The sequence below is a fragment of the Ailuropoda melanoleuca genome, chromosome 7, assembly GCF_002007445.2.
Source record: "Ailuropoda melanoleuca isolate Jingjing chromosome 7, ASM200744v2, whole genome shotgun sequence".
Taxonomy (NCBI): domain Eukaryota; kingdom Metazoa; phylum Chordata; class Mammalia; order Carnivora; family Ursidae; genus Ailuropoda; species Ailuropoda melanoleuca.
In genome coordinates this window covers 98,346,086-98,368,691 of record NC_048224.1, presented here as the reverse complement: position 1 = coordinate 98,368,691, position 22,606 = coordinate 98,346,086, and positions in this window count along the sequence as shown.

Genomic DNA, 22,606 nt, shown 5'->3' with positions numbered 1-22,606 from the left:
TGCGTTTATCTCTCAGATTAGATAACAAGTTACTCTGTGTGAAAAAGTTAAAGATTTGAAGATTTGCTTTTCTATAATCCTTCACTACAGGAGAACTTTTTGATTCAAAGATGACATTTTCTGGAAATCCCAGAGGAGTGTTAGGTTACCTTGGAATAAACTGAATCATCAGTGATCATCTTAGCTGTCAATGACCTATAGATGACATTTGTATCTAATTAATTAGATGTCTTCTTTTGAAAGAAACAGTGCATTGTGCATAATTAGAAGAGACATCAAGGTTGGAGTCATTGGCTCATTAATCTAATGAAGCTAGCCTATGGCATTTATATTACTCAGTGGCGATGTTATTTTATTTGCAATTAACAATGCTGTATATAAAATGTTAATTCTTAAAAAGAACATGGAAATTAACCACTACATAATTTTTCAGAGGAAATTTCATATTCAGTTGTTTGACACATGCCCTTGACAATTATTTGCTAAGCATGAAAAACTGGGGATACTGTTTTTGACTGACCATTCTCTCACACTCACACACGAGCCCTCTATTCATAATATTCATTTTCACAATATTCTATGTGCCATCTCCTCAACAATGATATTGGTCCAAGGTGTAGGCATGTGACATAATCCAGGTATGTTTGTGTCTTTCCCTAGGAACTTTCAAATTGTTTTGTTAATAAAGTAGCTCCTTTTCCTCTTTGATCTAGAACTACAGATCCTTTTTGATCGTAGAACTACAAGAATACAGACCTGGAGAAAGAGCCAGCCATGAATCTAGCTGACTTGAGATCATGAAATCACGAAAGAACAACAGAGATGAGAAGATAAAGTCCCGATTCCATTAAAGATTCCATTAAAAACCTTGGGCTAGCCTTATCTGAGACAGACATTGTGCCTTGTTTTGTTTCTTAATTAAGAAATAGAATTTACTGGAGCACTTGGGTGGCTCAGCTGTTAAGCGTCTGCCTTTGGCTCAGGTCATGATCCCAGGGTCCTGGGATCAAGCCCTGCATCGAGCACTGCATTGAGCCCTGCATCAGTCTCCCCGCTCCGCAGTAAGCCTGCTTCTCCCTCTCACACTCCCCTTGCTTGTGTTCTGTCTCTTGCTGTCTCTCTCTGTCAAATAAACAAATAAAATCTTAAAAAAAAAAAGAAGAGAAATAGAATTTACTTCTGTTGTTTTGGCTTCTTAGAAATGGATTTCCACTAACTGGAATTGAAATAGGCCTGATTATACAAGATATATTTGATTATCATACAAATTCAGAGTGCACTAATAGAGAAGAAAGGAAGTAAAGATGGAAACAAATAGAGAATAGTGTTGTATTGTATGTTAATCTCAAATTATCATTGTATAGAAAATTTACTTTTTTTCCCATTACAAAGAATAAAATTCTTTGTTATCCATGAAACTTTATAACACCTGAAACTATGTGTTAGAGAGAGGATTGAGACCCAATTCCATTTGACTCCAAAATCCATACAGTATCTATAACATTAAAAGCTCTAAAGAAAAATTTTAAAAAATTCTTGGGTGAGGAAAATAGCGAAGTATGTGTACACGTGTGTGTGTGTGTATAAATTTGGCAAAAAAAAATACATAGGTGATTTTAAACAAGAAGTATTTGCTTAATATCCTGTTTAACTAGGGTTACCCTTTACACAAAAATGACTATTTGGCTTTTTCAATCTTACCTCAGTTATTGTGAATGTAGACTCAAAGCGGGAACATGTATATTTGATGCTGTTTATAAAACCTAAAAAAAAAGAAAAATGAAATATGCTATAAATCTGCACAGCAAAAGCATCAGCAGCAATCTGGATCCATTTAATGTGGGGACAAAACACTTTATATACATCAAAGATCACATACTATTAGCACATTAAAACAGTATGTGTGCTAGATAGCTAGCATAAATAGAAAATGGTATTTGTCATATCTGAAAAATATTTCTTAACTAGGATGACTCCAATTAGAAATAAAGCAAGTTTCAGGCTCAGATGTGTAAATTTCAAATATGTGCAGAATGAATGTACATGGAAAGCATCATTCCAGGAGTAAGCAAATGTGTATATCATTAATGTATATTTGGCATTTTCTGAGATGAATGTGATCCAAAGTAATCCTTGTAAAAATGACCAAAAATGGTTGTAAAAAAATCATAACTTTCCCTACAAATAATAAACAAAATAATAGAAAACCTCAGGCTTTGAGTTTAGGCAGGCTCGTAGTTTATAACATATTTAACTTCTGTCAAGTTTCTTAAGTGCTCTAAGCCTCAGGTTTCTATTGGAAAAATAATAGTATCTTCTTTACAGTGCTGTATAAAGATTCCATTTGGCAATGTGTGAAGACCATTAGGCACAATTTCTATTGCATAACAAAGTATTCAGTAAATCTAAGTTCCTATTATCAGTTGTTGTATAGATACTTGTATTCGATGAACTTAATATTTGAAGATACGCTGAAGATTTATTTTAAAATCATCACTGAATAAAACTTATTAATACCAAATACATAAAAATATATGAATGATTATAACATTGAGGGATTTCAAATAAATGATTATCTGTAGTAGAATTCAGAGGACAGCAAGGCTGACATTTCTTTTAGGCCTTTAATATACCTTTAATATATTCTATAATCGTTAATAATGTTAACTATCAAAGCAAAGATTGTGGTGGAAAAGTTAAACTGGTAAGAAAGACTTTATTGAAGGCTATTGCACTTAGAGATAGACCAACTCAACTCCACTGGAAGGGCAGGAGAGATTTTAGGAGCTGGGTTAGGGGGGCCTGTAGGCTACCTATGATTGCTAACTGGTTACCCAAATATCTCACAACATTAGTTTCACCACTGGAGCAAGGAAGTGGTATAAGTTAGGATCCTACCTTCCCAGAGAAAGTGATGGATAAAGACACTAGCTTGCCTGATAATCACATTTCAAAGTGATGGCTTCCAGGTCCTTGAAAAAGATATTCCTGGGTTATAAAACTGGCAAGAGGTTTTTTGAAAGGATTGATGTGCACTTTGAAAGGACAGAGAAAAGTATTTACAAGTTTTCTGAAGTAAGTAGTCTAAAAAATGGAAGGGGAGGAATCTCTGTGGTTAAGGCATCTGGATTATGTAGGAGTTGCTAGCAGAGGGAGGTCAGGGGTCAACAGCAGCAAGAACCCTGTCCAGGGTGTAGTCAAGCTTAGGGAAACATGAAGGCCATGTTGGACATTATCTTTCGGAATTAGTTTAGAATTCATGGATTTGCTGGTTTTAATATTCTGGCAACTTTTATTGTGGTAAATAGAAAAGAAAGCACATCTTAATAAATTCAAATTCAAAGTGACCTTAAATATTTCTAAGAATTTGAATGCTAAAGAGACAAAACTAAACGCCACCATTATCATATGCATATTTGTTGTTTGATACCCATGGATTTATCATCTACACTGAAGCTGGAAAGTTGTTAATTTGTGTGCCATTAATAATTTCCCTAGCAGTAAGAAATGGTTCATGTGCTTTATTGCAATTGTATGAGAAGATATTTGTAGGGAATGTGAATGGCTGGGTGGTTCAGTGACTAGGGAGACACAGCTAAAGCAGCCAGGGATACACGGCCAATCTTACTTCCTTAGGCCTCTGGCCTGCCATAAAGAACCTATCATAAATCTTTTCATTCAGACATTTTCATGAAGTATCTGAGAAAGATGAGATAGATGATACAAATAAGTTACCACCAAACAAAGCCGTAAAGTATTCAATATTTGATTTGTGCGTTTTGCTTCTAACTGTATTGTTTCCCTTTCCTCCTTGCTCTCCGTCCCTGAGTGTGTTTGTGTGTGAACTGTAATTATGAAGCACACCCATCCATCTTTTCATGGCAAGGAGGATATTTTTTTCAGTTTTTTATTTAAATTCAATTTAGTTAACGTAACATTAGTTTCAGGGAAAGAGTTTAGTGATTCATCAGGTGCATATAACACCCAGTGCTCATTACGTCAAGTGCCCTCCTTAATGCCCATCACCCAATTACCCCACCCACCCCAACCATCTCCCTCCCAGCAGCCCTCAGTTTGCCTCAGAGTCTCTTATGGTTTGCCTCCCTCTCTGTTTTTATCTTATTTTTCCTTCCCTTCCCCTATGTTTGTCTGTTTTATTTCTTAAATTCCAGATACGAGTGAAATCATATGGTATTGACTTAATTCACTTAGCATAACACTCTCTAGTTCTTCATGGCAATGATTCTTGAGAGAACTCCCAAGAAAGTATGTGATAAGAATCACTTGTAAATGCTTCCCCCACCTCCAAATCTCTGACCCTTCATTTCTCTAATGTTTATTTCAGAGTGCTTGGTTTCCATTTGAAAATCAATTCCATAGAGGGCACTGTGAAATATTTCTCAACTTTGTCAGAGTGGTGAAAAGAAATTTGGGGGCCACTCTGGCAATTTAGTAATTGATAATCAAGATGTACTAACAATGCTTCTCTCTCTGTGCTTTTAAACAGAATCATGTCACATTTGAGTCAAGGATATAAAGACTATAATATGAATAGTTTGGCTTTTCAAAAAAATAAGATATTTTCTTATTAGAAATATGCCTGCAGCTTAGAAGATAGCTTAGAAATTATAAATGCAATGGTAAGGGTGGAAATTAAGCTCTAAATTTGGTATGTAAAGTCAATTAGCATAAGCAAAATTTTTCTAAAAGTCATAGGTCAACCATAGAGAACCCTATTAATTAGGTTCAACTATCAGTTTTTCTTCTGGCATTGAAACAGATTGAGGTTTCTTAAGATGATTAGAGATAAAAAGTAGTAACCAAGTGATATGAAAATCCGTACTGTGCATGTGAACACAAATTACACACCACATTGTGAGACTCTCAAACAATTGCAAGTTTTGCAGGAGTTGAATTTAATCAACAGAAAACAGTTTTCTGTCTTCCCTTTCATACCCACTCCCTAGCATAAGCTCCTTCGGTGATTCACATGCCAGCCTGTCTACCCTATTTTTTTTTAAATATTTTATTTATTTATGTGACAGAGAAAGAACACAAGCAGGGGGAGCAGCAGGCAGAGGGAGAAGCAGGATCCCCGCTAAGCAAGGAGACCTACCCCACCTGGGCTCTTCCACCCTATTTAAATCTCTCTCTCTGTTCTATTTAGAGCACTCTCTCAACGCACGTAATCATAATTATCGAAACTAACCCCACCTATGATAAACTTCACTGTAAAAACACTGTTTGCTATCTAAATCTTATTTATATCATCATAAATACGGGCAATCAATATATACTAATTTAGTATAATTACTAAATTAAACTAATTTAGTAAAATTTGGAAATGTATTAGATCCATAGGTGAATGACTAATGAAAAAAGTTACTCTCATTCACTATGGACTACTGTATCTAATACTTATGAATGACAGTATTAGGTCACTGATATGTAAAGGGTTTGCCAAATGTCAAATGATTTATCATGAATAAAATAATTGGCTTGATGAAAAACCAGCAAAAACAAAACATCTCCTTATAAGTTGTTCAAGCTTTTTTTTATGTTTAACAAGGAAAATTCCCCTATTGGTAACTTTCCGCCTAGGTTCCTCAATGTTAAGGAGGAGTTGATACAAACAATAATGGGTGGCATTCAGATGAGATGACATATTCCTCTAGAGACTATCTCTGCGTTTTCAAATAATTAAAAATTATTTTCCTTGCTACTCATTTTTTTTCGGCCCATACTAAAATCAAGACGATGGTGAGCGAGGATGTATTAGATTTCTGCGAGCGTAACTATATACCTTCATTAATTTGATAAACAAACATGTATTGATTGCCTCCTTGCATTAAGCACTGTGATAGGTACTGATGTAGAGTACTGAAAAACAAATTACATTTTTTATGTATTTACAGTTAACGCATGACATTAAAATTTTTTTAATTTATAGAATTCAGTTGTCTTTGGATATATCTAAATTAAGTCTCGATCAATTCACAACATTTTTGACCAATACAAAAAGAAAAAAAAAAGAGTGGGACTATTCCTAGATTATTAAGCAGATTAAATATATCAAGTAAAATTAGTCCTGTGATAACTGAAAGCCTAAATATAGTGCTGGATTCTAATATTTATATTACAATCAATAACACGTTTCTCCTACAACGGTATCTACACTAAATTACTTGCAGAACCATGAGAAAAATCTTATGGATGAAATTTGCAATCTCTTTTCTAGATTTGAGTCATTCATGTTGTAAAGATTTTGATCCCTTCAGTTGAATAGCTAGATAATTTTTTAGTTTTGCCAAATAAATAGATTTCTGTTCTTTCATATTTAAGGAAGCCAATGCATAAAAAGCATGTATTGAAAACCTTATAAACAAACTCTTGCCCTGAGGTTCTAATAAAGTATATATGACAAAAAGAAAATGCTTTTATTACCCTACACAACCAGCAAGGACTTCCCTTTTCAGGCATTTTTATCAGCAATACTTCTATAAATCTAGTTAAAAGTGGCCTTCCTTAATGAACAGGTACAAAAAATAAAAGTTTCTATAAAGCAAGCTATACATTGTTCCCCCCCCCTTTACTCAGAGGAAGAACACTGTTAAAATGGACAAATGTATTTTCAGTACAGTGAAGCTTTACATCTCCCCTGTTACCACCACCACCCCTGGTTGTATTTTTGCAACAAACAGGTGAAGCATGTCTTTGCCAGTCTCTTTAGTGACATCTCCTGGAGAGAGCAAACACAGTCATCCTCAGTAATTGCTACTGAACTGTGACTAGGGCACGCTGCTCCACGCCACACTTCTGCAATTTCACTGCTTGCTTGCAAAGGACTAAGAGAGCTTTGTGGATTTCTTTTTTTTTTTTTTCTTTTTTTTTGTACTGTGCCAGCATGAATGTAATTTTTTTTAAACAAAAATACCCTTCCCCCCTTAACATTGAAAAGTGATAGGTAAACTGAATGAATTTGATCTTCTTGACAGATGAGAGTACCATTGATGTGAATTCTGTACCCATTCACCTATAATAGTTCTGTGGATTGCTAGATCTCTCTCAAATTAAACAACAACAACAAAAGAAAGCTAACCAGGATTCATGAAGACTTCAGAATGCACTGTAAAGCTGTGGATTATTTCAATTATTGCACCTCGAAAACCTATTTATCATACCTATTTTTCATTCTGGATGCAGAGAAGGATGAATCCTCATTTACAAACCATACAAGCAAAATAGGATAGAATCTGAACATGGCTACAAGGGGCTATTCACTCACAAAATACATGCAAAGCAAGCTTAAATTTCAAATTATGGCCATACTCATTTACCATCTCTGTTAACATATATTTGTATTTTAATCAAATGTGTATATTCATAATCCCTTTCTCTGAAGTTCTGAATTAATTGATATGATAACTAATCCTAATTAATTAGATTGTGAGATTATCTCTAGAATCGATACTTACCATCTTTTCTCCTGTAAAGAGAGGTACACCATATATCTCCCCAATCTGTTTCAACTTAATGGATTGGTTTACATCCTGGCTATAATTGGCTGAGTCTATCTCCTTCTGTGACCCCTTCATAGTCCTGGCATTAGCGCAGTGATTGGCATACAGAAAGAGAGCAATGCATGTTCACTAAATTGAACCAAATGCACCAATTTTGGAATGTAAAACTGACCTTCAAGAAGCTGTAAACTTTAGTGAAAAATCGTTGCAACTAGAATGCATTCATTATTCATAAAACATTGATACTATTGTAAAAATAATTTAAAAAGCATTATACCGACACGTTATTTGTGTAGTAAGTTAGTTCGGTCAATGCCACTTGTTCTGTCCGGTTGGTTTACCAGAGAGAGAACCGAAATTCTGGAGAGGCTCACGCTCCCACAATCAACAATTGGGACACGTCCAATGAGTTGCAAGGTCATTCATATGCTAGACACTTTATATCATTGCTTGAATAAATTGATGTATTTTCTCCACGGGTAATTTTCAGGACATTACAGATCAACATCTTAAATAGGTACCCTAGATAGAGATTTAATCTTTTTTGACTATCATTTCCCTGACAACGTAGGGGATATGTAAGTACACACTTACACATATTCTAACTCACAACTACAGACTATCATGTTTGGATAACCTGCACAGAAGGCCATTTTTTTTTAATAAATAAGAAACTTCTGTTTTCGAACCACATTAGTTTTTCAGCTTCTTAATAGTCCCACTTTAATCACTGAAGTCCTACATTTCCACCTCCCTTTTACAGTGACTGCTACTGCCATCTCTTTGCCTCTCTGCTTCTGCTATCATTTATGACCCATCTGAAGTTGACCCTGGCTGCAAATTTGTTTGAGTCACAGTTCTATTTAAATCTCTTCCTGGTTCACTTTCCAAGTAGAAAACTCTAAACATAGTACAAAATGCCCCCAATATTCCAGCTCCTGTCTATCTTTGTGTATGTCAGAATGTTATCTTCCTCTCAGATTAAAGGCAGAAATACTTTGTATACCTTTCAATAATTGTATTAAAAGTTATGGTATACCTTTGTAACAGGACCTGAGACATAATAACAGTAAATACAATTTATTCCTGTAACACATCTAATCCATTAAGTGCAACACACATAACATTATAACCCATTGCAACCACAACAAAACAATTTGAAGTTGATGAATTTTGTCCTTAACTTTTATGAGTCTTAATTGCAGTGTTTGTTCACAATCTGTAACCTGTGTGCCACAGACTTCTTACACAGAAGCTTGGGGTACTGTGTGGCTTGCTCATTCTCTAGCTGGCTCAATTCAGATGTGAAACATCAGCTCCAATTTATTACATAGTTATAGGGCACACACTGCATTCTAGGCCCTCCCAGACTAACACCAGCATTTCCTCACCCTAGACTTATTAAAGTTGATTGCATTTCCTAGGTGTTGCATGTTACAGTAAAGGTTTTAATCAGAACATCTTGGCCCATTTTTCACATCATGACTATTAAGCATTATTATTTTCCATAACTTAGTGATAAGAGAACAGATGGAGAGATGCTGAGCACTTGCTCACTGCCATACAGGACAACCTGCAACTGGGCAATCTAGAAGTTGAGCCCCAAAGATTCGGTTCTGTAACACTTGGGTGGTGGAGGTTCTCAAGGGGACATGACTGACATTTGACCTGTGAGCAAAGCTCAGGCAATCAGAGGCCCCCCAATCCTGGCCTTGGAATATACATTCCACCCATGTTCCCACACTAGAAGACACTACAAAGATACAGCTTTGAGAGTGTAATGTGTCATGGGGACCATCTGGACTGAATACAAAACTGAACCCCGTTAAGGCCTCTATATAAACTCTTAAGATTCTGGTTGGCAGATGTGGAGATCTATTTGTCTTGCAGCTGCCCCAGACAAGCTTGGCAAATTCCCTGCTTAGTAAACCTTCCACCTACCAATCTGGAGCGGTCTGCCTCTTCCTTCAATCTCTCCTTGCCCTCTGTTTATGGGAACCAGTTTTGAATTTCATCCAGGTAACTCCCAAGGTTTCAAACCAACATACATCCCTGTCAGGAGTGGGGGCATAGAAGGGCAGGCAAAGGACAAGATGTTTGTGGTGGAAGAGAAAGGAATCTAATCAGAAAGGAACACTTGAGCTGGGAATTTCCCTCTCACATGCTAACATTTCCCTAAATTCTAAGATATGAAAAGAACCTGATTTAGCAAATAAGAACCTCATGAATACCAGAGAAGAGAAAGAAAAGAAAAAAAAAAGTCTTGAAAAATTTGAATAATAAAATGTAAAAGCAAATACTTCATTAAATAGCAGCACTAAAGAAGTTGAAATCTCAGCCTGTCTTTTTAAATCAGATTTGTGACAACGAACTCTGGAGAAATTTTAACAGACAGAAATGCAGTTAAGAGACTGGACAACAATATGGAAAAATCAAAGGAACACTGAAATAGATTGGATGATCTGATCTGATTACAGAATTTGACCTCTCTCTCCTTAGGTCTGAGACATCCTCATTTGGAATTCAAGATCCCTTTTTGGTAAACACTTTTAGTTTTATGAAACAGGCTTAATCATTAAAATTAGAAAAAAAACTCACTTCATGAAATGAAAAAGTTTAAGGGTAAAAATCAGAGGGATAAAGGTTAGTCTGACCTCAGATTGGCAGAAAAATCAGGAAAAAGAAAATTCTATACTGTACTGTCTTTGTCTTCAGTTCCAATGCTGTTCTCAGTGTCAAGCCTGCCATTTTAGAAATTTGCTCTTGAAATGAAACAGTATTCAATATGAAATTGTTGAAAACCAGACTTTAAAAGATAAATGGGCATTCCCCTTTGAATCCGTCTACTTCCTCTGTTTTCTCCCTCATCTACTGCTCTTAGAGATCATTGAGAAGGCAAATAGATAATCTTTTTTTAAATAGATAATCTTGATTGACTAAGGTTTTAAGTTTTCTTTTAGAGAATAGTTCCAACAATTAAGCATGTAGAATCTATCTCCAATGGTAGCTGAAGAAATTTTTTTTTTTTTCCCCTGGTCGTCCTTTAAAGGTTCAAATGGCTTTCAGTTTATGATTGACTGTAACTGAAGAAAGGCTCATAATTTTAATGTAATAAAATGGGATTTCTTTCTCAATTATTTTAAAACAATGCTTTAACTCTCTTTTAAAGGTAAATTCTGTGTATTTGAACTTAGTTGAGTCTTCAGAATTCCCAAAGACATCACCTTTATTAAGTCACTATTATTTGTTTCCTTCTTTATATATGAAGAAAAAAGCTTGTTTTCACTTGGGATGTCAGACAAAGTTGCCCACATTTGGAAAGCAAATCTCCACCTTTTCCTATGAGGCACAATATGCATGCAGGGTCTTGGGAGAAGTGGCCCAAAAAAGACTGTCCGGCACAGTATATGATATCAAACAGGACTTTCTACACTGAACATTCTGTTGTCATCAGCAATGCACAGGGAGCAAAAATCCTGCAGATATTAAAGAGAGAATTTTGCAGATATTAAAGAGAAGTCTTTTTCTTGTAGTCACAGACAGGAAGTCATACATAAGAATTTACTTATGCAAGAATATAAGGGGAAAAAATCCTTGGATTACAGCACCCCATTCTACTTTCTAGGCCCCACCCTCCTCCAATACACTTTCCTGACACTTTATTGAGAGGTACAGAGCAATATCAAGGTTAAAGAGTCTGATGTTAGAGTTTCATACTTCTATTCCCACCTCCTCCCGCCCCAACAAACTCCAAATATTATCCGGGTGTGTGCTGCAAAAAAAGGTTGGATGGAAAAGCATTCTCATTTTGCTTCTTTCTTAATCATTTGACCATTCGGATATGTAAAAAAGGAGAGGATTTTGTGAGTCAGCAAACAGGCTTTACCCATTTGGACTTGTTCCATGATACTTGTCCAGCTCTAGCACGGTAATTCGCCATTTGAATTGGAACTCCATTTGGGAAGGAGAGAGGTGCTGGAGCACCGGGTGTCCAAGAGACTCAAGCATCAGCACAAGACAAAGAAGCCGCCTGCTTGTGACAGCCATGGGGAAACCACACTTATCCAACTCCCCCCTGATCGTCACCAAACCTCTCCCCCAGGGAGTTTATGTTTACAGATAATGGGGAGTTCAAGCGGCTGCTTTGGTGAAATTACAGACACAAACAAAAAAGCATTTACTTACTGTCTGAGCAGGTGGATGAAAATGGTTTTGAAACTCTGCTCAGTGAGCTTGGCTTTAAAAATGAATATTTTGAGACAGAAAACTATATCTAAAATAAGACAGATCTAGGCTTCTGCAAACAGAGAAGCCAGAAATTTATTTTCCAGGTGTAAGCATTTTGTGCTTCTTTCTAAGTGCCCGTAGCTCCGGAATGCATGAGATCATTACTGGGGGCAGAACGAGGAGACTGTGGGCCCTGTATTCTCTTTGTCAGGAAATTTTCTAACATTAAAGCCCTGCCATGCAGAAAAATGGTGGATTTACTATTCTGTTTGATTCCTCATGTGTGAAGTTTTTGCTGTGCCCACACTACAAGTTTTTTTTTTTGTTTTTTTTTGGTTTTTTTTTGCTTTGGAAGTCTCTATAAGAATCATATAAAGTCTCTTTTGTGAGCTGAATAAACGGTTCCATTGCTTTCCTATTTGATAGGTTTCCCTCACTTCAAGTTTTTGATGAAGTGGTCTTTCCACTCATAATCCTCCCCAGGCCCTTTGTTCTCATTTCTCCATTACCCGTCATCTATTAATGTCCCACCCTCTTCAGCTCCTGGAGTGTTTCTAATTTTCTCAGTCCTTAATCCTCCACTAGAGAGATATTCCCGCTTTGCAGAAATCCAAATTATGTCATTCATATGGAATCTTTCCCTGCAGAGGATAAAAGAGGTTTACAGAAAACACGGAGCCTGGTATGGAGGGAACTTCCCTCCAGCTCCTCCTCTGTCACGCTGTAGTCATTAGCCTCTCTGATTGTGCCTTTCCACTGTCCAGGATGGTCTATGGCTTCACACAGGACTCCCCACCCTGAACATTCTGCTGTCTGCATTCTGCAAGTGCACAAGGGAGCAAAAACTAAGATGATTTGCTATCCAAACAGAGTAAGATTCTAGAGAGTATTTGGCAGATATTGAAGAGAGGCCTTTTTCTTATAGTCACGAAATGGAAGTCATACAAATGAACATACCCATGGAAGAGGAGGATAGAAAAGAAATCCTTTGGTTATAGCACCCCATTTTAACTTTCTGTACCCCACTTTCACCCAGTATACTTTGCCGGAAGGCTACTCCATAAAACAAATGCCACACATTCTTAATTCAGCAAAGACTGAGTGCTGGCTAAGTGCTAGGGATTGGATAATGTATCTTGTGTTCGATAAAAAAGCAAAGCACACAGGTTCTGGTGAAGGGGTGCTTGCTGTCTCATAGCAATCTCTGCTTCCTGGTCACTGATAATCTATCAGAGTAGACCATTTAGAGCTGGCTCTTATGCACTATGTTCTGACCATACATGTATTTTTTTCTTCTTTCTTTAAAAGTTTCCTATCAGTGCCTTTTTTTTTTCCTGTATTTTTCTCAGGGACCTGACAAACTAATCTGACCCAAGGTGTTAATAATTTATACTGCCAATGTTTGTCTCCACGTATTAATATTTATATATTTTTGTAAAATAAGGTAACCTAAAGAAGTAATGCCACCAATTGACCATAGAGAAAGCATATTTAACTCCTGCTCTTTTGTCATAAGACTATTTGGAAGCACCATTTATATAAAATTAGAAATGGAATGGCACCACTCACTATCGGGACCTGATTTCTCAAAACAGGTATTCATGCCTGAAAGAATTTTCTAAGACTTTCCAAACCTAAACTTGTTAAATGCTAATAATGGAGTTTTAGAGCTTTCTGAAAGTGTTCACACCTTTTACGAAAGAGAAAAAAGTCAAAGCAAAATTGATTAATTAATCATGGATTACTAAACTAAATTGGGGTGAAAGGGTTTTGGATAAATTTAAATCTAATATAGTCCAGATCCATATATATACACACAGACACACGTACATATACAGGAAAACAAAACAAAATATCAGCTCCCAGCTGGGCCCTTGACTGGCTTTCAAAGAAAGTGCTCAAGGATGGAGTAGCTCATTTTAATGAAACTCCTACGTATGGTAAAATCTACAAACAGATCTGTTAAACAGAACTAAGTCTGTAGAAAATAATACAATTTTATATATTAAAAAGCTTTAACTTTTCTTGGAGGGTACCTAAAGAATTACATAGCACGAAAATTTGGCACTAGGAAATGTGACTTGAAATACATGATTCTGACAGGGCACCAGCATTTCATGGAGGCTAAAAGCAACCATTTATTCAGAAGCTCAGCTTGGTGGTGAGCAACCTAGGACTTTGAAGACTAAATAGGAAGGCTCATCCTAAGTAGACTTCTTTTCTTTTCTCCAGAATCCCAATGGGCTACTTGAAATATCTACAAGTCGTTCATCCAAACAGCAGTGCATCATTACAAGAACTAATTGCTCATTATTTTTGCAGCCCAGCTTAAAAGGAATACATGAAAGATTTCTCAGAGGATTCGCGTTTCAATTTTGAAGCCTGGAGTGAAAGGACTTTAACTGTGATCCATTGTGAGAGCAGACTAGCAACTGGAGCCTGTTGCAAACACCCACTGCGTCCCGCGTTCTAAAAGAATGCAAGCTTACTGTGTCAGCAGTTGTACCACGCACACATGAATGAACTTTCAGAATGACCGCTTTATTATGTGTATCTAAAAATGAGACAAACCCATATGCCTGGGGTTTGGGTCTTCAGAACGGGGATGCATCAAGGCCCGTGGTTTGATTGAGCATGTTACCTTATTTTAGAAGGGATGTGCCTGTGAGATCAAACTGAGACGGGTCCCTGCTTGTTCTCTACGAATCTGACATGCCTTCATAGAGTGGGGATACTAATAGGCTACTGAGCTATTAATGAAATCCAATTTCAAACCATGTCTCACGGCCATCCATGCTGGTGGGATATAAGAACAACAATCACGGCACTTTTAACAGCCCTTTCAGGTTGACTTAAATAAGGGTGATAGAAAAATACCATGTATAACAAAAAAGTATTGAATAATGGCATCGGGATCAGGTGGCAAGGCACTTCATTGTCAACATCTTACAACCCTAGGCTATAAGGCTCTATCATGTGTGGGCATTATGTGATTCATGAAACGATGAAAAAAATGGATTGAAATGCAGTGCACTTGAATTTTTTTTCTTAGGATTATATGATAAAAATGAAGAAACTGACTATTTTTGATACTCTAAAATGTCTCAGTAGAATTTCACTAAAGACTGATCTAAAATTTTACATCTGATTAACTTTTTACTTTCTATTAATATTCAAACTTTTTTTCTCTTTTCAATTGAACGTGATAAACTTTAAGTATATGTACCATTACATATACTATTTAGATCCCTTCATTAAATTATAAACAGCAATCCCCCTTCATTTCTCTCTTTGGTAGGGTTTAATACCTGCTTTCATTCCTTTCACTACTACAAATTTACAAACTGTTTAGATAAATATTGTTATATTTGTCCAATTAGTATTTCCAAATATTTACCCACTTTTGGTTTCTTTCTGCTTATGTATTTTATATACTTTTTGTATATTATAAATAAAACGACCCTTACTTCCAATCATGATTGATCAGACGTTGCATTAATTTAAAATCTTTTTCTTAATGTGGGACTATTCCTCTTCAATCCCAGCTTATCTTTAATATCCACATGTTTTGTTGTTTGAAGCTTTCTTTTCTATCTCTGTTGTTTTTGTTACAAGTAATAAAATCCTAGAAGTGTTATGTCAAGGGATCCTTGAAAATTATTTATCCCAAACCGTCATTCCCCAGAGCAGAGAAGTGGGTTCAGAGATATTCAAGGACAGGCAGTAGGGGTCAATAGCATATTCCTAATAGAAAGTGCTGGGAAGCAAATCTCCTTAGTTCTAACCCGTTGCTATTTCTATAATCTACACCAAATATTGACAATGATCAAATAATATTTTAAGATACATTAAATTGTTCTTAGTTCAGTGCTCTGGTTTCAAACTGCTCACTGCTTCTCACCCTTTAAAAACAGAGGTCATGGACTTCAGATACAGAAGTCGGAATCAGTATGTATATATCCAAGAGATCTTTCGTGATTCTTTCTCCTTTCTTAACCCAGACTGATTGATTGGTTGAGTGACATAACCTGGTAGTGAGCATTCCTGATGCCTATCTGAATCATTTTCTGTTTCTGATTACTAACTGGCCTGCTTGCTATTTCTAATTGCACTTTGTGAGGAATACTTGGTGACCTGCTTTGTGAGCTCATTAACAGCTCTGTACATCCTCAGGGAGGTGAAGGCAGTCAATCAAGGTCAAACACCTGTTTAATAGGGAGTCTAGTTTCAAACCCACATGTGACTGAAACCAGTTCCACTCTGAGCTCAAGAGGCACATCGCTGCTGAAACAGCCTGAATTAAATCTCTGAGGGACAGGGCAAAAGCCTAGAATTGAGGAAAACAACAATGATTGAATAAGTAGATATTTTATGCTTATTTTTGCACAAGCAGATCCAGGCTAGAGAAAGAAAACATGAGATTTGGAGTCAACAAGGCAGGAGTTTCAGTCCTCCCCTTGCTGACTTATAATCCTTTGGGAGTATCTGAACTCTCATAGCTGCTGTATTTTCCCCACTTCAATATATACAAGGGTTCTTTGTACATACTGTGTTCTCTATGAAAGTTATATAAATGGTTTATTAAATTAATGAGGAATGTATTCAGTTATCTCCATAGCTTAGCAAATTGAGTACATTTAACAGTATAATCAACACACACAAACTAAACCTTCCTTCAGGATTTCTACTCTATTCTAGTTTAAAAACACATATTATACTTCTACTTATCAAGGCTTGAAACTTAAGAATCAACTTGAATTCTTAGTTTTTCTCATTATAACACTTAGTCAGGAAACAGATTTTGATAATCATCCCTCATAGTATCTCTCACATCCACCTGCTCCTTGCTTTCCATTCTCATGGACTCTTTCCTTAGTGAGATGCAGGCTACGACTTAGATTTCTTTCTCTCATGAGGTGAAACCAGGTATCAGCAACTTCCTGAATCACCTTTTTAAGGCACCTTCCTTTCAGTTGAAGCACCTGGGTTACAGTCTAACCATCCCATATCCAGTATCTGAAGATTTTATGAATTCTGCTTCAGCGTCAAATTTTATTAGTTATTTTTATTGTTTCTGCCAAGGGTGAACCGGAGAAAGCCAAGAACACACTTGCAGAAGTTAACTATAGCTTTTCAGTCCACCTTTAGAGTACACATTCTGTTCTAGAGTGTCCTATGAGAAACTTTCTTTTGTTGCAATCTTAACTGATATTTATCTGTGTTGTCGTAGGTTTCATAATGTAGAATTGATCAGGTGCATACTCAGAAGAAGTGAGGTTTGCTTGGTATAATCTTTCTTGGTAAAAAGGTATTGGTTATTGATCCTTTTAAAAATTTCAACCAAATCCTATCTTCTAAATGATTTTAGAATTTTACAAGTGGCTTGTCAATGCACACCGTCTCAAGTTCTTGTATCCACGGTTCACACTGTATCAGAACAATATTCTCTACTCTCACTTTTCTAATTTTTCCTGAGTGCTTAAATTTTTGTGGCTATTGTCCCTTGAAGTAAGGGTGCATTTTTGCCATTGGTTGTTACTGGTTTTTTGTTGTTTTAAGATTCTGCCTTTAGAAATATTTGTCAGAAATTAGAAATGATTTCATTTGGGTAAGTCTTCATTGAGAGAGAACTCCGTATTTCAGATACTTGCTTAGTTTTTATAGTTTAAAGATTATTCTATTTAGAATAGGTATTTTTTGAATATAGTTAAAATCATTGATTTCCCCTTAAAATTTTTGTAAAACTCAAGTCATATTTGGCTTATACATTTTGTTTTAGTCATGTACATTTCTTTGCTAAGTCTTCCTGCTTAAAAGCATCCTCCTCTTCTCACTAGCCTTCACATCTAATTTATCACAGTCTTTAAGGCTACAGCTATTCTTTTTACATATTTCCTTTTTTCATCTTTGATTCATTCATGATTAAGAGGTCATGCATTTTCTCAGCAATTTCTTAGCATCCCTGAACTAATTTTTTTTCCTTTTAAAGTTTCAGAGAATCCTAGAAATATTGTTTTCCTGTTGAATTTCTACTGCCACCTAGAAAAATAGCACACTGCTTCTTTTGTTTTTAAGACAGGATGGACTCTGAGAAACAAACTGAGGGCTGCAGAGGGGAGGGAGTGGGGGAATGGGATAGGCTGGTGAATCATCGAACTTTACATCAAAAATCAGGGATGTACTGTATGGTGAATAACATAATAAAAATATTATTATATTAAAAAAAAGACAGGTATTTATCAAAATTATTAGTAAATATTGATTTTAACAAATACATATTTACACTTACCCCTTTCTGTTGGGGTTAATGGAGAGCATGAAATCAGGCATAATAACTGGCTTGCTACAATGTAACACAGAGGCCGCTGAGGGCAGGGAAGGTTTCGGAGAAGGGCATAGGCCTTTGGAATGCCGAGGCCTAGATGACCACTGCGCCACTCTGCCGCTGGAAAGCCACGGGGAGTTGCCTTCCTGAAACTTTCCTAGCCCAAATAGTCACCCTGTGATCTAAGAGACTTAGGCATTGTCCCTTAGGCTATGTCTAGCAGAACTCTAGAACATGCCCAAATTAGCATATTGTATCTTTCCTGTAAATAAATCCTCCCAGTTTTCAGTAAGACCCCTTGTCAACATCATGTGCTTGAGGAACATAAGGATTTGTGATTATCTTGAAGGATCAATAAAAGCAGGAGCAAAGAAGAGCAAAGGGTCTTCTTTCTGAATGTTGACCCCCCTTGCCCTTTTCTCTTTCATGGCAAAGTTTGGAGTAATCTTTCATCATCAGTACAGGGATTGCTGGCCATTCCTGGCACTTCTCTTTACCCTTTCCCTATCCCATCTCAAGAATGGGCAGTTTAATCTGATTGGTCAGATTCTAGGACAAAAATAATGCCATTTTTGTTATCTGGGTTCCTATAAAATAATTTAATCCATGATATCTTATTTCTTTTGTACACAGGCTTCAGAGTGGAAAATGGATTAATGTCTTTTTAAGTGAGAGTCAAACACCTCCTTCTTCTCTCCTGCAATCCAGGACCCTTTCTTCTCCTCATTTTTCTAATCATTTTGGGTGTGAGCTATGGAGAAGAAAAAGCTAGGGAAGGTTTGAGCCTAAGCTAGCCTTTTCGGTTTGCTACCATTTCCTGCACTGAGATTTACGAACAAGCATAAATTATCAAGTGTTACCTTTTTTTCATTTCTGATTATCCCTTTTGTTTTTTAGCTTTCCAAGAAGATCTCTGAAGAAATACGAGCTGTGACCTATGATTCTTATTCTTGTTTTTTTCTTCCCATGCTATTAATTACCCTAAGNACCTCCTTCTTCTCTCCTGCAATCCAGGACCCTTTCTTCTCCTCATTTTTCTAATCATTTTGGGTGTGAGCTATGGAGAAGAAAAAGCTAGGGAAGGTTTGAGCCTAAGCTAGCCTTTTCGGTTTGCTACCATTTCCTGCACTGAGATTTACGAACAAGCATAAATTATCAAGTGTTACCTTTTTTTCATTTCTGATTATCCCTTTTGTTTTTTAGCTTTCCAAGAAGATCTCTGAAGAAATACGAGCTGTGACCTATGATTCTTATTCTTGTTTTTTTCTTCCCATGCTATTAATTACCCTAAGTAATAATTGTTTTTATTTTTACCAGTGCAATGGCCAGTATGATTCTAAATATTTAGTTCCAAAACTATGACTTAATAGCTGTTGAACCTTAAGCAATTAATTTCTATTTTCTTTTCATTCTTTGTAGACCAGGTTGATTCTATGATGATCTACCTGATAATAGAATCTGTTCAATAGGTATCTGTAACCCTCAGAAATACATATCTTGGATTGTAATTTCTGAAAATACGTTGACAAACATTTAACGCATGCATCACGNACTTAATAGCTGTTGAACCTTAAGCAATTAATTTCTATTTTCTTTTCATTCTTTGTAGACCAGGTTGATTCTATGATGATCTACCTGATAATAGAATCTGTTCAATAGGTATCTGTAACCCTCAGAAATACATATCTTGGATTGTAATTTCTGAAAATACGTTGACAAACATTTAATGCATGCATCACACTACTTTTATAGGTGCTCACATAGCTTTTTACAGTCTATTTTATAACATTTTTAATAAAAACATTATAGCAATATTAGAATGTCCTAAATTTAGCCTTCCAAATGAATCCAGGTTAACTTAGATATTTATAATTCCAGAACTAGAATTTACAACACATGCATCAGTCCCAATAGTTTCTAGTTTCTCCTATGCATCCTCTCAGTGCAAAAAATACCGGTGCCTAAATATAATCCTCAGTGTTCCACTTCACCCAAGTCCCTTTAGCAGAAAAATATTAGCTTTAACATAAGTNCCCAAAGCCCCTTTAGGAAAAAAATTTTACTTTTCCAAAAAGTTTTTTTTTTTTTTTTTTTTTTTTTAAGTCTTGTTCCTCCTCACAGTGTGACAGTTTGCCTTGTCAGTGAATAGATCTTCATTTAGGAATACACCACACTATGTTTTCATCCTTTGGCAGTGCTTTAAATTTAGATACAATTTATAAGAACACTAAAGGGAGTCTATCCTTTAAAAGAAGAGTGGAATGCAAACTATACATATAAAGCACGCATCTGGGTCCCAGTTGCATTCTTTTCAAGTGTTCTTATCTGTGCTCATGGGAAAAATCTAGAGCTGTATGCCTTTTTTTGATTCACAGAGCAAAGAGAATAGCAACTTCAAAAAAGTAACTCCTAATTTTACCCGTACCACTGTTCATTATTCACAATGATCAAAAAGAGTGTTCTCCACAATTACTAAACATCACACAGATAGACATGTGCATGCAACACCTATTTTAATGTTTTGTTTTACAGAGAGAGAGCACTTTCTTATGAGGCAGAGAAAATATTTTCTTAGCTCTAACCTTGCCCTCACACGTTTAGCATAAACAAAAGTGAGTTTTCAGGTCTGCCTTCTTGGTTTTTATTTGAAAGAAGGCGAGACTTTGGGGCAATTTAGTTCTGCTTCACCTGTTTTCCTTCTGGGACACAGGCTGAAGAAAATGCGTTTGCAATAGATTTTTCTCATGGTGGAGAGGGAACATATAAAAAGGTTGGTTGAAGCTTTCCATGATTCTGAAAGCATTAGCCTGCAACACTTACACTGCCACTCTCTTGTCTCCATCTTCTATTCCGTTGGTCAAAGAAGGCCAAACCCCACATGAAGGGATCAGGATAAATACTCAGCTAATGCTAATGGAAACCAAAGCAACATCCCAGGACAAAGGCATTAGATGTTTTCTCATTTTCATAAAGGGAGTAAAAGAGAAAAACAATAATACAATCTATAGTAGATAGATAGATAAGGTAGAAAGGGTTGCTATGAATTTCTAACCTAAAAGAAATGAAGATCAAATAGCACTCTTTGCTATTTAAGGATGCTCTCGTTTTTCTTGTTGGATTCTCCCTTAGCAGTGAAGCATTCTTGTACAATAATTGAGGAGTTGAAGAGGTGAGGTTATTAAATGAAAGCTATCAGCACTACCCCTTCATTAGAACATTTCTGGATCCTGAATCTCTCACTACAAGGCAAAACAGCCCATCCTTACATCACACTAGGGACCCCGAAGCAAAACATGCATCAGACAGAGGATGACAAAATCCCTTCTCAGCTTCATGGTACCTTGACTAAAGGAGTCTTTGCAGAAACAAATATGCTTAATTTACCCCTTCATGTTATGTTCCAGCATACTTTACAACTAGTGGCGATTCATCATAGAAAAATTCTAGATGGGTTAAAATTAGGATCTTCTTTGTTTATATGTAAAGCGCAACTATAAAAAGGCAATGTGCACATTTTCAGACATCTGTATTAAGAAAAAACACAAATGAAATTGAAAATATTGAAACTAATTCTCCTAAAATCATTCAAGTCTATGTAGTTTTTGGGAAGTTTTTGAACAGTTTTAAGGATTATGTGTGTTCCAGTTCGAAAACCAATTAAATATGGTATATTGAGAAGTTGGAAGTTGAAAAACCATGACCCCCACAAGTAGATGCTTAAAAATAGTTAGCAAATGCCAACATTCATTTGTTACTTTTAGAAAATGTAGGAAAATAGAGATAAAATGTTAACTTAATGAACAACCTATATTAAAAATAACCAATAAGCCTGTCATTGAGCAATACTGAACTAAGAATATAGCCCTTTCTACCATGTCTGTTTAGCCTTGTATTAGAGGCCCTGGCCAACACAATAAAATCAGAAACAATAGGTCATGACTCATAAGAATAAAAAACTTCTTTCCTTTTAATTGACTGATCAGCTACATAGAAAATCCAGAAACTCAAATACACAAACCATTTGAATTAATAGAATAATTATGCAAGTTGAGTAGTAAAAATTACCATACAAAAATAATTATTCTTTGTAGACAAAGATCCTATTCATAACTGACAACAGAATCAAAATATAGCTAGGGATATAGCTAGCAAAAGACACAACATTTCTTAGAAAATAGTTACAGAAATAACAGAAAGACATAAAGACAGCCTCATTGTTCATGGACTAAAAGACTCAATGAACGAATATGTTCAGTCCTTCCCTAAATTGATCTATAGAGGTCATAGGACTTATTCTAGCAGAGATATTCTATCAATTTTAAAAACTAAGGGAGTGTAGTATTGGTAAGGAGTAGGGGTAGTCAATACAATAGAAAAAAAATTTCTAAATTAGACCAGTCATATATAAAAACTTGATATAAGGCAACAGTATTATAAATCATTGAAGGAGGGTTAATCAATTAGAATATGTTTAAATGCTTTAAAAAGGGGCACCTGGGTAGTGCAGTCTTTAAGTGTCTGCCTTCGGTTCAGG